The following is a 13,908-nucleotide window of genomic DNA, read 5'->3' on the forward strand; positions in this document are numbered from 1 at the left end:
AGAGGAGAATGAGAGGTTTTCACATAGAGGTCCTTGTTAGGGATCTCAGCCCATCCTTCACCCTAGCCACATGCCCCAGCAGTCGGGGACCTGCAGCCCAGCAGATGTGCATCAGTGTCGACACACACCCATGTGGGTACATAAAGCACACTCAGGACATGTCCCCAGAACCCAGGAAGAATCCCATGGCCCCTCTACTTGTTGTCCTGCTTCCTGGAATGGGTCCAGCTGTCCCACCCCAGCAAACGCTTACACCTGAGAGCGTCTACACCTGAGGGAAAGAACTATTTCCCGCAGAAATGGCTCCAACTATGATTCTCCCAACCCAGACTGAGGAGAAGGGGGACTGTCAACTAGACAGAAGTAGAAACCCAGAGAGGAATACTGCCAGACACTGTCAAAGGTGCAGCCGGACACACAGCAACGACGCTGGCCAGAGACACTGCCCACAACAGCTAAACAGAACCCCAAAGAAGCAACTCCACACAGTCGGAGTTGTCCTGGGAGACTGGGAGGCAGAATCAGACAAAGCCAGAGAACAGCTGATACATAACCAAGGGACCCACCAGAAACAGGGTAAAAGACTCAGCCAGACCCAAGCCAACAGAGCACTAGAGAAAGAGCAAGAAGTACAAGCGGAGAAACCACCAGCAACACAGCCAGAGAGCCAGAGACACTGTGTGAAACCAGGCCAGAGAAACCGCCTGACACACAAGCAGAGAAACACCAGAGAAACTGATAGAGACAAACAGGCAAACACCCAGAAAAACAGCTAGAGAGAGAACCAGAGACACAGCCAGATGCTCAGCCAGTATCCGCACCGCTCAAAACACTGCCAGGGACACTCACACACACAGTCGGACACACTGCCAGGTACAGCCAGAGCCACCGTCAGAAATACTGCCAGAGACACTGCAGACAGCTGAAGCAGGAGGAGACAAACGTGGGTGTGAGCCTGAACCCGTGGGTGGGGCTCCTTAATGGGAGAGGGTGCCTGCCTGCCTGTTGCTAGACTTGCCCTTCACCAGGCGAGTCCCCCATCTGCCCTGCTTTTCCTCCAGCCACGGTCATAGGTGCTCTGACTGCCCCTCCCTGGCGCAGCTCATCTCTCTAGGCCCCATGTGGCCTTGGCTGTGCCTCAGCTACCACTTGGCCTGGCTCCTGACCCTCAGCCACTCCCCCATCTTCAGTTACTCCTCAGGTCTAGGAGACGGTGGCCAAAGTCACAGTCAGCAAGTAGTGAGGCCAGGAAACGAACCCCAAACTGTCAGAATGTATAGGTGGTGCTAGAGAAAGAGAGACAAGAGCTGGTTCCCACCTCCCCCCTTGCAGGTAGCCCTCAGACTCACCCCTGCCATCTCTGCCATCTGCCCGTCTTTCTCCTCACAGCCAGGAAAATACTCCACCTCAGTGCCACCCACTGCCCACCACATGGAGCAGGAACCTTGGCACGGGGAGGCAGCTGGGCAGGCGGAGTGGATGGAGATTAGATCACAGGGTGGGAGGAGAGGGACCGGGTGGCCCTCTGCTCCTAGCTCCTTCCTGGTCCCAGTTTTGGGGGGATCGTAAAGGGGAAGAGAGGGCCTAGCATGGGTGTCATGCATACAAGCAAACACACACACACACACACACACACACACACACTTGGATCCCCGCAGGGGGAGGGGTGGCTTCTTCATCAAAGTCGTCTCCATCAGCCCGATGAGTTACTGTAAGGGCCGGGCCCTGGGCCAACGGGGCTGCAGCCATGGGAGACGGGCGCTGCTGAGAGCGCGCACTGCAGAGAGTGGGGGATGGGGCACCAAGACAGACACTGCAAGGTTGGGGTACCCAGAAAAGGGAGGGGGGAACACCGAGGCAGGGAGAGAAGGAAAGACGTGAGCAGAGACCCAGAGGGACAAGAAGGGACCAAAATAGGGAGAAATGGAAGGAAAGACTTAGAAAGAGAGATGAAGGGAATAGAAGATGGGCAGAGATTCAAGGGCAGAAGGAGAGACAGACCGAGAGAGATGACAGAGACACGGGCAGGGTCCCTGTGCCACCCTAGAACATCTCTCCACACCTGCCCAGCTCCTCCAGTGGGAGGGGCAGTGTCAGGGCAGCAGTCCTGGCCAACGTGCGTCAGGAGCAGGGCCTTCCTGGGGACGGCAGGACTTCTCTTTGGGGGTCCAGTAGCCCAGGCCCCAGGGGATCTCTGTCCCATAAACCCAGAAAACCCCAGGCCAGTTTCATTTCTCCTTTCCGCAAAAAGTCCCAGCTGGGCCCATTCCCAGGTAGGGAAGCTGAGGCCAGAGGCATCCAGGCTACACTTCCACCCTGCCCTCGCTCACCTCAGGCCACCCATCCCAGGCCAAAGAGCATCTTTCCCAGGAATTTTCCAAGTCCACACCCATGGCTCTGGGATAGATCTGGAGAATAAATCCCACAAAGCCCCAGATAAGGGCCATGCAAACTGACCCAGGCTCCCTACAGACCACTTCAGCGGCCAGCCGGGCCTCCAGCCCCAGCCCCAGCCCCAGCCCCAGAATGAGAAGAGAACAGAGGGCACACCAGTAGCAAGAAAGGAGCCGAATGCCAGCAGCCCAAACCCTTTGTCAGCCCCAGGGTCATCGTTATACACACATACAAGTGACACGTCAAGAGACAAATCCTGGGCCTTAGCCAGTGTGGCTCAGTGGATAGAGCGTCGGCCTGGGGACCAAAGGATCCCGGGTTCAATTCCGGTCAAGGGCGCATACCTCGGTTGCAGCTTCCTCCCCGGCCTGGGTTCTAGTTGGGGTGCATGTAGGAGGCAACCAATCGATGTGTTTCTCTCATATCAATATTTCTCTCTGTCTTTCCCTCTCTCTTCCACTCTCTCTAAAAATCAATGGGAAAATATCCTCTGGTGAGGATTTAAAAAAAAAAAAGAGAGAGAGAGACAAATCCTGGGCCCCCAACTTACTGTCACTGTCCCACTGTGACACAAAGACACCATTACACATTTAACAACACCCAGTATAAATAACACAGTTACGTAGTTGACAATGACACACAGGTGTTGACAGTCACATACAATGACACCAACATACAAGGCAATACCTGCTGACATTGACACAGTACGAGTGACAGGAATCTCAAAATAAAAAAATGCAATGAGACTGACAGTCACATAGAACAACAATGATGGTGACATTCACAGTGCTACAGGGATGTTAATAAGACTCAGTAATAGTCTACACCGTGTGGAGGCTGACAGTCACCAGCAGTGACAATGACAGATACAACGACAGACTCCAGATCAGGAACCTCGGTGACCTAGGATCTGAGTCTGGCGTGGGATCCAGCCGTGTTTGGGGTGGTCTCTGGCCAGAGATAACCAAGTGCCCCAGTATTTGGGAGCTTAGACGCTTTATACCCCCAGGCTGGAACGTCCCTAGTCATGGAGCAAGTCATCCCCTCCCTCATGTCTCAAAAAATATATCTTCAAACTATAAGGCTCCTTCGCCAGGGGTTGTGCCACTGGTTAGACCACACCCTACAGGGGCTCTTTCCTTCTCACACAGGGGCCTGTCACCTCCATCGTGTATTTTTAATTTGCTGCATCTCCCACAACTTCCTCCAAGCCCCAGCTGCCTCTCCCAGCTCATATCTTCCTATCTGCCTACTCTAGCATTGCCAGGCCCAGCAAGGTCCCAGTTGCCCTGCGCCCCCCTCAGCCCCTGCCCAGCTGAAGGCAGACCCTGAGGAAGGGGAAGGATGAGTTTTGGAAAGCCCCTGTTCCTCCCTGCAGAAGCAGACAGGTCAGATTATACAAACCCAAGATAGGAAGTTCCTAGCGCCACTGACCCAGCTCTAACGGTGTATGTGCTGATGTGCCACAGACTGTGTTCGGAGCTTCCAGGTATTGGATGGTGTGGGTGTGCTGATGGTCAGATAGGCTCGATCTGCCTGGACAGTGAGTGAGCAGGGAGGCCTCATGTGGTACCTCCACGAAATTGAGATCCAAGGAAGTTGACTGGCCTGGACTCCCCGCCACAGCAGCCCTAGAGGCCCCGTCCTGAATGAGGCAAGAGCTCAGGACAGGACACAGCATGAACTAATGCAAAGGTCAGAGGTTTTCTAGAGGCCTCGGACCTAAAGAGGAATTAGAGTGGAGTGAGGGAGAGAGAGACACTTGGAGATGGAGAGGAAATGAGAGACAGAGCAGGGGCAGAGACCGAGGACAAGGATGTGGTGGGCAGGGAGGAATAGTACTGGCGGAAGGGGAGCCTGGGAGAGACAGTCCTGGCTGGCGGGAAGTTCCAGGAGCGGGAGGAGGGGCTGAGGCCAGGAGGCCCCCAGATCCCACCAGGCCTAGGCAGCCTGGACAGCGTGGGCGGTGGGGGCGGGGGCAGCGGCCTGAGCTGTCCAGAGGCTGGGGGCGGGGGTGAGGCCATGGAGGGAGGCCTGGCCCCTGGCAGCTGGCTGCAGGCCCCCCACCAGGGAGGGGGCGGACCGGGTCAGGGGCCAGCTTCTGGGCTGGGGCGGCTGGCCATGGGGTAGGCTCCCACTCCCTGTGGCGTCGCTCCCTCCCGTCTGAGTCTCTTGTCTCTGGCTCTTTCTCCTTTTGCTCTGAATTCAGACCTGGCCTTCCTCTCAGCTCTCAGTATCCCCACCCCAAGGAGCATAGGACAAAAAGCCATGTCTGGGTTCAGGATTCATGCCTTATCTCTTCCTAGGCTACCACCATCCCACTCACGCCAGGGGCAAACCCCAGGGGAAAGGATCCCACCCAAACATAGACTCCCCTCCCCCCCATAGAAGGGGGCAGGAGAAGCTGAGCACCAGTGGGAGGGGGGGGCCAGGAGAGAGGCAGGGGGAGTGGTCCCCCAGCTCTAGCCCTTGGCTGAGGTTGTGGAAAAGGAGGCAGCCCAATGTGAGTGAGTTGGAGGGGGGGTGTATCCGCACCTGCTGTTGTGACCTCCGAAGCCAGAGATGAGGGCCTGGGGGGGACAAGATTCTGATGGATTTTGGCAGCAGCCTGGACTCTGAGTGCTCAAACCCCCCACCCCCAGCCTCTTGCACCATGGGGACCCTGAGATCAGCATGTGCATGCCCTGCTGCACGTGTGTGGGGGTGTTTTGTGGGGGAAACCTGGGGCCCTCCCATGATGAGCCTGGATGGGCAGCTGGGAGGTGTGCTGAAGAGGTGGGAATCCAAATCCCACCAGCCTGTGCCCGAATGTGGAGCTCCGCTCCAGATGGGAGCTGCCTGGCCACCTGGGCATGGGCTTGTAGATGCACATACATGTAGGCCTGCGTTTATGCAGCCCTCTAGGTGCAAAAGGTCTGGGCTTTTTCCCTCAAAAGTCAACTGGTCCAGCCAGGCCTGTGTGGCTCAGTGGTTGAGCATCAACTTATGAACCAGGAGGTCATGGTTCGATTCCTGGTCAGGGCACATGTCCAGGTTGTGGGCTCGATCCCCAGTAGGGGGCGTGCAGGAGGCAGCCGATCAATGATTCTCATCATTGATGCTTCTATCTCTCTCTCCCCCTCCCCTCCTCTCTGAAATCAATATATATATAAAAGTCAACTGGTCCTGCCTCTGAAATGGGGAGCAGATAGAGACAGGTAAGTTCCTATCCTCCCTCTGGGCACATGAGCTCTGGACAGCATCACAGAACCTGAGGGCACAAGCACCAAATCCCCCATCCCCTCACCCCAGCCCTGAGTCCCTCTGGCTTCTACGAGAATGAGGAGGATCCCTCTACCTCGAAAAGGCCCACACACCAGTCAGGTTAATTCTGTGGAAAGTAGGGACTGCTCCTCTTGGAGGGACAGAATGCCGCAGCAGGTTGGACAGCTGGAAGAACGAACTCCATGAAAGGTGGCGATGGGCAGGCCCCATGGGGCTGAATGAGACGTCTCTTGGCTGATGGGGAGAGGGCTCGAAAGACAAGGAGGCAGGGGCAGGATGGAGGCTACAGGGCCTTCCATGAAGACAGAAGAATGGACAGAATAGCTTTCCAGATCTCGGGGCTGGAACAAAGACCTATTTGCCTCAGCGTCTCCCACTACGCCGCACCCCTGGCCCCATCACTGCTATGGTGCAGACACATACTCAGATACACTCAAATACATACACAGAAGCCTATGTTTGTAAGATTGTGTGTACACACACACACACACACACACACACACACACACACGAGGGCTAGGGAGGCAGTGCACGTGAAGTGAAGATGGGGGGTAGGGGGGGGCGGACAGAAACTTCGACTGTCTTCGTGTAACAGTGTCCTGTTCTCCCTACCCCCCTACCATGCACGTACACTGCGCACACTCTGAGGAAGCTTCTGGTCTGCTGGGCAAAAGCAAGCCGTCCTTCCTCCCCCTTCCTCCCCTCCTCACAGTGGGGAAGCCAGAGCAATCTGTTCCTGATGGGTAAACACAGGCATGAGTACGCACACACACATGCTCACACACACACCAGCGATTCAGGGTCAAACGGCACCCAGTGCTCACTTCACCCGGAGTCCCAGCACGCACGTGGGCTCTCACGACCACCTGGCAGACCTCCCCAAAGTCCCCACCTCCGCATACACACAGCCAGAGCTTTTTAAAGACACACACCCGAAAGCCTCTTGCAGACACTGGCACTCAGAGTCTACCATCATGGCCACACATTACGGCCTCCCACATGGACACCCGCTGCCACAGCCTCATACACGCTGGTGTGCGTGCACACACACATGACAGTCGCACACACAGACTCTCTCACATGCGCTTACTCAGAACAGTGATGTTCTCACATATGGACACCATCACACACTCAGAACAGTCGATCTTCCACTTAGATACCATTGCACCTCCAGATGCCCCCCGCCCCACCCCAGTGACCTCCAGCCTCGCACACCCCTCCAGCCGGCAGTGGGAAACAGAGATCCACACTCAGAACAGTGACTCTATATTCTGGGGCCTCGGGTTGCCCAGGCGGCACTTGGGGGGAGAGAGTAAAGCTCAGGGTAGCTAAGGCAGGAAGGAAAAGGGAAATCCTTCATCGGTCCCTGAAAAGTAAGGAAATAACTGATTATTCCCTAGGCCAGCGATTTTCAACCTAGTTCACCTCATGGCACACAGAAACTAATTACTAAAACTCTGCAGAACTCCAAAATATCTATTTTCTGCCAATCTGACAAAAGAAATACCGGTAGGTATAATTCTGATTCATTCATGCCGGATGGCTATTGTTGTGTTGGCTATTTTGTCATTATTTTTTTTTTAATTTGACGGTCTAAGGGGGGAACGTCAGCGCCTCGGACTAAATAGTCAGGTACTGCATGTCTGAAGGTGTTTTTTGGCACGCCCGTGTGCCGTAGCACACCGGTTGAAGATCGCTGACCTAGGCAGCTACTTCCGCCCCTAACCCCACCCACGTTCACCAGCATCTGGGAGTGAGGGCACCTCCAGGCCAAACACGAGGAGGGAAGAAGCCCCTGGGTGAAGAGATGGTTGCACTGGTAGGAGCAGGAGGCAGAAAACCCCAGAAACCAGCTTACTCCCCAGGCCCCTATGTCTCCCTCCTCACCCCCTCTTCTCTAGGATGAGAATCAGCAGCAGCTCTCAGCCTAGCTACAGGCTGTGTGATCCCAGGCCCCTTCAAACAGATCTCAGAGGGAAGGGGATTGGGGGGGGGGGGGGGACTGGGAGAGATTAACCAAAGAACATGTGCATATATGCATAGCCCATGGACACAGACAATAACATGGCAAGGCCTGGGGGAGACCAAGGGGGGGGGGGACATCTGTAATCGTGTCAACAAATTTTTCAAAAGCTGTATGCCCACAACTGTCTATAGGGCACGGAATGTTAGGCCTGGCTGCAGGAGGGGAAGGAAGGGGAAAGAGATGGGGCCTCAACCTCAATCCCCAGCCAAAGCACTGTCATCACTGTCAGGCCCAAAGAGAGATGGGGATGGCACTGGCCAAGCTGGTACTCCCCTACTCCTCTAAGTAACACTGAGGACAAGAATCCTAAAATGTCCTTGGACCCTGCCTCCCGTCCCCCCCACCCCCCACCCCCCCCATGACAAGAAAGGACACCATGTGGCTGGCTGTCCAGGCAGAATGGAATCTAGGCTGTGCTGGCCAGGCCCCAACCAGGGAACCACTGGAAACGCTGATGACATCCTCACCACTTGCCACTCCAGGCATAGCTTGGACCCTGAATCCCCATCCTACAGGGAGCCTGAGAGGGCTCCATGGAAACCAGGCAGGGGAGCAAACACCTGGCAGCGGGACCTCAGGAAAAAAGGCAGGGCAATCCCATAGGTGACAGAGACCTGTGGAAAGCAGGCAGGAGGAACAAAAGCAGGCGGGCAGCAGGGTCTCAGGGTAAACCAGGTGACGGGGCCCAAAAGAACACGGGCTGCGGGGGCCAAATGAAGCCAGGCAGTGGGGACTAAAGTGAGCCAGGAGGTGGGAACAGATGAAGCCGGGCAAGAGGCCCGCAGGCCGTGAGAAAAGAAAGGTATCAGGAGCTCAACCCTCGGTCTAGATGTCACCCCCCCACCCCGGGCCTCTCCCTCAGTAGCCCCCTTCCCACCCAGGTGGTGGTCCCCTCCCCCAGGCCAAGGGACACAGTCGGAGCCCCCTCCTCCGAGGCCTGGGCCGGCTGCAGCCGGCGGCCCCCGGCCCCATCCCTGAGACCTCAGGAAGTCCCGGTCCCTCCCACCGGCTGCGGAGGGAGGCAGGGGGGCGCTGGGGGGAGAAAGCGGAGAGAAGAGAGACAGCTTGGCAGGGGGAGCGCGGGGAGCAGCCGCGGGGGGCGGGGGCCGGGAAAGGAGCGGGAAGCGCCGAGGCGGGCTGGCTGGCAGGCGCGGGCGGGGGCGTCTCGGCGGCGGCAGCCGAGGTGACCAGCTCCGTGGCCCTGTGGCCGCGCGGCCCCTGACCTGTGTCCCCGCGCAGACGCCCCGTCGGTGCCTCCGGCGCTCCCGGGGTCCGCCCGGCCCCCCGCGGGCATCGGGCCCCCGGGCTCGGGGCTGGGGCCCGAGCGGCCCGGGAGGCAGAAGCCGCCCCCCTCCCGAGAGTCCCGGCGGGCGGGCGGGCGGGCGGGCGGGCGAGGGGCCACGCCGAGCTGCGAGCGAGCCAGCGGGGCGGCGAGCGGGCCGGGAGGAGGGGGAAGGAGCGCGCCGCGAGCGAACGGGCGAGCGAGCCCAGCGAGCGGAGTGAGCGAGTGAGGGACGGCAGGCAGTGAGGTCATCCTTTGAATCTAATTGTCTGAGTCAGGAGGAGATGTGGCACTTGATGCGGGGAGATGGGAGGGGGAAGGGACCCTCCCGGATCCGGGCTGGGGGGCCCCTGATCGAACCCAGGGGCAGCGGGGGGCCTCCGGGACCCCGCCCAAGGCGAGGCTGACGGGGGCCAACTCGGGCAGACCCCTGCCTGTCTCAGGACTGACCTCTGCTGCCAGGGGAATCGGTAAGCCCTGAACGTGGGACCCAGTTCCACATCAGTGCCGGCGTGGCCGCCTTCTTACTCTCTGGGGTGATGGTAGGACCCCTCCCAGGCCCACGTCACCTCCCTGCATTTTTTAGGGTAACGGGAGACCCCCAAACCACCTCGCCTCATATTCCCGCCCTCTGAGGATAAAGGGGGGACTTCCACTAGCCTTTCAAGTTCCCTTCGTGCATCCAGAAGCATGGAGTCCCCAATTCTATTCCCCAAGTTACTTCTCACACCGGAAATGTGGGGGAATCTGAGCGCTGAACCCCAAGCTCACCTGAGAAGGACAGTGCAATGCTACCCAGTCCTACAACAATTTGGGGGGGGGGGCATGAGGACCCCCACCTGACCCTGAAGTCTCCCTATTCTGCATGCCCAACCTTTCAGGCAGGGCAGGAGCCCAGCCAGACTCTAGGGTCTCCAGGGGCTGCCCAGGGAACCATGTTGGGGGTGCCTAGAAGGCAGCTGGCCCCTGGGCCTGTCAGGTGTGCACACCCAGGCGTGCAGACATGAGCACATGCACACATGTGCATATACACACGGGGAGGGGGGGGGAGAGCAGCTGGGGATGCTCACACCAAGGGCCACACACCCCTCCCCTCGTCCCCATGGGGGAGGGGTGATAAATATTTCAGGGGCTTTTAGCTCTGAAGGGGCTGAAGCTGGGGGAGGGAGGGGGATCCACGATGCCTGATTAATGGGGTTACGGGCTTGGATCAATCCGTCCGCCTGCTGCTCCCTCCTCCCCCCTCCTCCCTCCCTCTGCCTAATGCGCTTTATCAGGAGACGCTTTTCTGACTTGGCAGCGTCGGGTGTTTTAAATAGACCCATTTAGAGCAGGGGTTGGGGGAGAAAGGAAAGGGGGGAAGGGAGAGAGATTGAGACAGGCAGGGAGACAGAGACAAATCAGGGGGGAGACAAGCTCCAGAAGAGAGAGACTGGGAGAAAGACAGAAGGAGATGCAGAGACATGGAGATATGCACCTGGGGATGAGATGCCCACAGAGGCTAAAATGGGGGAGATGGGTGTTGGGAGGCCCAAGGAAAGCCAGGGGGCCCAGGAGCAGAAATGAAAAAACTAAATAGAGACAGAGACAGAGAGAGGAAAGGAGCCACTGGTGGTGGGAGAAACCCAGAGAGAGGCTCTCTGCAAGGGCTGAGTCCAGCCTGGGAGACAGCAGATATCTTTTATTTCCAAAAACAGTTTTTCATCCACTTTGTTAAATTAAAACGCCGTTTTTAACGTGGAGCTGGAGGTGCTGCCGGGGGGAGGGTGGACAGAACTGCCAAGTCCTCCTCCCAGCCTCCTCAGCCTTCACAGAAGCTGCCTCAGCCTTACCCCCCACCCCCACCCCCAGGGGTGTTCTCCAGCTCCCCTGCTCTTTGTAATCCTCTGGGATCCCTGGGGACAGGGTCAGGGCATCGGTGCTACTGTTCACTGGCAGGAAGTCCTTTCTACTGTCTGGCTTCAATCCCTCCTGCTGCAGGAAGCCCATTCTCTTGCCTGACCACTAGCCTGCGTTCTCCACCTCCTGTTCCAGCTCCCTAAGGTGTTCCCAGTCTAAGGGGGGGTGGGGGGTGGGGGGGTGGATTATGTGCCCTCACAGCTCAGTAGCTCACTTTCCCAACAAGCCATCAGACTCCTCCCAGGTGTGTCCCCTATAAATATTTATTAGCTATTAATAAATCTGAACTTCTCTCAGACACCCCACTCCATGTCCTTGGGTCCTCTGGGGAACAGTGAAGATGGAAGCTTACCTCTCTACAGCCCTCTGGAGCCTCCCTTCCTCCTGTTCAGAACCCCAGCTCCATTTTAAGTCTCTTTAACGGCCATGTGTCTGGGATACCTCACCCCACACTGAACAGCACCCCAGCCCTAGTTCTGAGGGGCCAGTCCCCGCCACTCCCGAGCCGAGCCGGGAAAATGGCCAGTCTGTTTGGGAGCTGAGATGAAAAGCCCGGCTGGCCTTTGTGGGCTTCTGGCGGGTTTTGGACAATAGGCCCGTCCGTTCCGCTCCAGTGCCTCAATTCCTTGGACAACCCCACCCCCGGGCTGCCAATCCAGGGGCCTCGCCTGGATTGAATGAAAGGCGGGAAGAGTTAGACCCAAGCCCTATGGCTGGCCCCAGAATATTTTAGACTTTCTGACCCCCCCCACCCCACCCCCATTCCATCTCCTCCAAACCCAGCTGCTTCCCTAATCAAGCCAGAGAGATGCTTTGGGGGCAGAGAGGGAGCCTGACAATGAGACAAAAACATACTCCCACATCCGGGATTCAGTCCCCTCATGCAGAACCCAGTTTTCTGTACGGGCTGCGCTCTCGCCTGTGTGATTGTGGGTAAGTCTCTCCCCCTTTTCAGTCCTGTGATGAGAGCATGAAAGGCCTCGGGAGGAAGAAGACGGAGGAAAAGAAGAAAGGGATCTCAGGCCCTCCTGCACTGGCGTCCCCCTGACCTACAGCTCCACCTACCATATCTGCCCGATGCCCCGAGACTGACCTCCTCCCCTGGGTCCCCAGCACATACCTCTTCACCACCGGCCACACACCGAGCACATCAATGTCCTCCTCCTCCGGACCCAACTCTTCCTGAGACTTCCAAAACCAAGGGGGCGGATGAAGTGACAAGGCTGAATTCTAGAAGGGCAAAGGGCACAGATCAGAGGTCACAGAGGAGCCACAGGCCTCAGTCCAACTCAGAGTCTGTTCTATACTCACAGCCCCACTGTAAGAAGGGGAGACTCGGGCAGGCAGCAGAAGCATCCAGAAGAAGAAAAGCTGGGAGTAGCCCCAAGTCCGTCTGGCACCCCTTGCTGACTTTAGGTTCTGAACCACGGGGACAGAGGGAGGCCAGAAGCTAGTGGCTGACACCACAGACAGATAGATATACACTCTCATATTCACCCAGACACCCCAAAATCTCCACACAACCAGTTCACAGGCATAAGTACCTCCCTATCACACACATTCTCACATGCGTACTCACACAGAGACACGTGGCCGCCGGCAGGGCATACACACTCACCATCTTACCATCCTCTTCCTCTGCCTCGCCACCACTCTGGTTTATTGAGCATTTGTTATGTGCCAGGAAGTGTTAGGCACTTTATATGCATTATCTCATTTAATTTTCTAAACTTCTCATGAGGTAGGTTATAGTACTATTCATATTTGACAGTTGAAAAAAAAACACACCTGATATTTAAAGGGAGGTTAAGGAACTTGCCCAACACCACATAGCTGATTAGTTCCAGAACACAGATTTGCGTCTTCCTTCCAGAATGAAGACTTTTTCTTCTATACCAGTTTGTCTCTGAGGATCTCTCTTACCTGCTCGGTGCCTTTTCCAATAACACAGTAACAGCTAGCAATTGTTCAGGCTCTTTAATGAGCCAGATACCAGGATAAGTACTTAACAGACGTTTTTGCACAAAATCATCAGAATAACCTTCGGAGGTGATTCTGTTTTACATCTCACAGGTGAGGAAACTGAGGCTCAGAGAACAAAAGCACCTTGCCCAAAGTCACACAACTTATAGTTGGTAAGGCAGCTGGCATCGCACTCAGGACTATCTTAAAAGTCATCACTGCTTCTGTAGGCTCCAGCCACGTAACAAGAGCCCTCACCTTCTACAAGACCCTAGGACCGTGGTCGGCAAACTGCGGCTCGAGAGCCACATGCGGCTCCTTGGCCCCTTGAGTGTGGCTCTTCCACAAAATACCACGGCCTGGGCGAGTCTATGCTGAAGAAGTGGCGTTTAGAAGAAGTTTAAGTTTAAAAAATTTGGCTCTCAAAAGAAATTTCAATCGTTGTACTGTTGATAGTTGGCTCTGTTGACGAATGAGTTTGACGACCACTGCCCTAGGAGATCCTTGGGTCTTGCTCTTCTTCCCCCAAAACTGGCCCCAAAGGCATGATCAGGTGCCTAAACACATACTCATGAGAAAGGGATTCCGTGTCATCCAACTCTGCCCAGAGATGCAGAGAAACCACCAACCAGAGAGAGATGGCCAGAAACTAAAATGAGGTGTTAAGAGACAGGCTGGCTGGTGGTAACAGATACAGACATACCAAGAGATAGGCCCAAAGAGAGGGAGGCAGAGGCAAAGAGACACACATCAGGCCAAAGAATGACAGAGGTAGTTGGGAAAAAAAGACAATAGAGGGAGAGCAGGGTACAGGTGGACATGAAAAAATGCAGACAGATACATACCAACATACACAGACACAGAGACACATAGAGAGCCATCCAACCTTCACAAGAAAAGATCTGTGAAAGCAAACAAGGCTCAGGTTGTGTGTGGCACGCGTGTGTTGGGGGGAGCATGCAGAGTCTATCGCTACGCAGATTACACCAGCTGCTTCCAGCAATTTCATCTGATTAATAATAAATGCCCCATAATTACAGCTGCTCCCCCAGCCCTTCTTCCTGTTTTTTTGTCAGCTGCC

General features: G+C 56.2%; 1 protein-coding gene across 1 annotated transcript in view; it reads right to left on the reverse strand.

The window, feature by feature from the left end:
* Positions 1 to 12,039, reverse strand: part of CNTFR (ciliary neurotrophic factor receptor) — a 30,593-nt gene extending 18,554 nt beyond the window's left edge. Inside the window, exon 1 of the mRNA XM_008141961.3 lies at positions 11,986 to 12,039. The gene's annotated coding sequence lies outside the window, so the exon portion shown is untranslated. The remainder of the gene's footprint in view (positions 1 to 11,985) is intronic.
* Positions 12,040 to 13,908: the final 1,869 nt, after the last annotated feature.

Source organism: Eptesicus fuscus, chromosome 15, assembly GCF_027574615.1.
Source record: "Eptesicus fuscus isolate TK198812 chromosome 15, DD_ASM_mEF_20220401, whole genome shotgun sequence".
Lineage (NCBI taxonomy): Eukaryota > Metazoa > Chordata > Mammalia > Chiroptera > Vespertilionidae > Eptesicus > Eptesicus fuscus.